Raw genomic sequence first — 2079 nt, 5'->3', positions numbered from 1 at the left:
AATGCAAGCTGACTCGGATTCCTTGGATTCCATTCCAACGTCTGAGTCCATCGCCAGTTTTCTTGAGCAAAGATGCGGGACTTTGGAGAGCATGGATTTGCCGACGACATCGCATGCACCAAACTTTGCGGTAGAACGACGTAGAGCCTTTCATCCAGGTAACTCTGCATTTGTGATCACAAACTCTTCCGCATGCATGATCTGTGATGGCCATTCTCACGTGATAAACTCCTGTCCAAGGTTTTTAAGCTTGTCGCCTGAGGATCATTTAGGCGAAGTTAGGCGATTGGATTTATGCCGTAAGTGCCTTGGATCTGGGCACCTATCTCGGCATTGCAATGCTCCTCCTCTCTCCTGCGGTTCCCACATCTAGCGACGCTGTTTCTGGTTCAGCGTCCGCCGCCGTCAATTCTCTCGTCGCTAAGGATCGGTTTGGTGATGTGGTGTTGCCAATATTCTGGTTAGGAACCGCTCCGGAGATCTACTGCCCTGCCGAGCGCTGCTCGATTCTGGCTCGCAGGTGCATCTAGTCACTTCAAGGCTGGCGGACCAGCTGCAGCTGCGGAAGATAAGGACTCCGGTGACTGTATGCGGTATAGGAGGCGCAGGGTTCTCTACAGATGGGTTTTCCGTGCAAGTCAGCTCGCAATCCCAATGCTCTGACTACTCTGCGCAATTAACTGCGATCGTAGCCTCCAACATCACGGACCTTCAGCAAAATTTTGCATTGGACGTCAGCTCTTGTCCTCATTTGCAACAGCCTCAGCCAGTTGATTTGCTTATTGGAGCTGGACTATTTTACCGAGCTGCTTTGTGTGGGGCAAATTCATCTGTCTCCTGGTTTGCCCTCCATCCAAAAAACTCGGCTTGGTTGGATTGTTTGTGGAGGCGGAGGCCCTGACGATGGTAAGGTCCTCATGGCAGCTGAGCAGTCAGAGTTGCCCGTCCAACCTCAGACGGAGCCGGTGAAGGTGGAGTCTCATCGCAGGTTTGTTTCCGAGCCAAAGAATAAGCCCCTACGCAAAGTTCTCAGCGAGAAGGAGAAATATTACAGGCACCGTCGTCACTTCGAGCAGCGAAAGGTCTTGCCGGGATCTGCACAGTGGTGGCTAGTGTGAAAGCTCATATGTTACCCAGTGTGGATGTAAAGCCGATCTTGGATTTTGGCAGCGAAATGGCTACCGAGATGCCATCGCCCAGCTGCAGCAGCATAAAGGATGAAGACGACGGCGACGGAGTGTGTCGGGTGCGCTGCTGAGGACGGCATCCGGAGCTACAAGGCGAGCAATCAACAAATGCTACCTGCTGCCCCTTCATGAAGTTGTTGAAAGCTCATCCTCCAACGGGGGGAGTATGTCGGGTCAAGCAGCCGCCGGAAAGAAGTTTGGCCGGCAATAATTTATTGAGTTCGTAACTTAACTTTCTTTTATACTTATGTTCGCATCGCCCGCTCTCGTGCATTCGATCGGCCACCTGCATCTGCCGTCATGCACTAGCGTTTGTCTCGCTCTCTCCCGGGCTCTCTCGATCGCTCCGCAGCATTAAGCGTTGAGCCGCGCTCCAGCGTTTGTATTCTAATTCGGTCTTCACCCCCTCGCAGTAACATCTACACACATATCATTTGTATAAACCCAAACATTTCAAATAAATTGTATAAAATTTAACTGTGCTTGTTTTTACTAAAACCAAGATTTAGAACATTTAATATAGCTCCCGAAAACGCTCGGTAACTGAAACAAATTGTATATATTGTATTTATTTATATTATTAAATGATGTATGTTTGTTTCACTGATGAAATGGAGTTCCAGAAAGCTCCGATTTAGAATGCGTATGCACTGAGAAAAAGAGTACAAGTGGGCCCGCCTCTTAGCATAGGATGGGCGAAAGCTCGTTAGCTTAATGACAAAGATAAAATGAAGCCGAGCGGCCGAGAAGAGTCGGCTTGCGACTAACAACAGCGATGAGAAAATGATTATAAGCTAAACTATAATTACACAGGCTGACAATTTGCAACTTTTTTTTCCTCCACGCATAATTTTACCTGCTCCATAACCTTTAGGCTCCCCTGAACCAAAAG

Source organism: Drosophila ananassae, assembly GCF_017639315.1.
Source record: "Drosophila ananassae strain 14024-0371.13 chromosome Y unlocalized genomic scaffold, ASM1763931v2 tig00000151, whole genome shotgun sequence".
In the NCBI taxonomy this organism is placed as follows: Eukaryota; Metazoa; Arthropoda; class Insecta; order Diptera; family Drosophilidae; genus Drosophila; species Drosophila ananassae.
Note: the sequence above shows the minus strand (reverse complement) of the source record.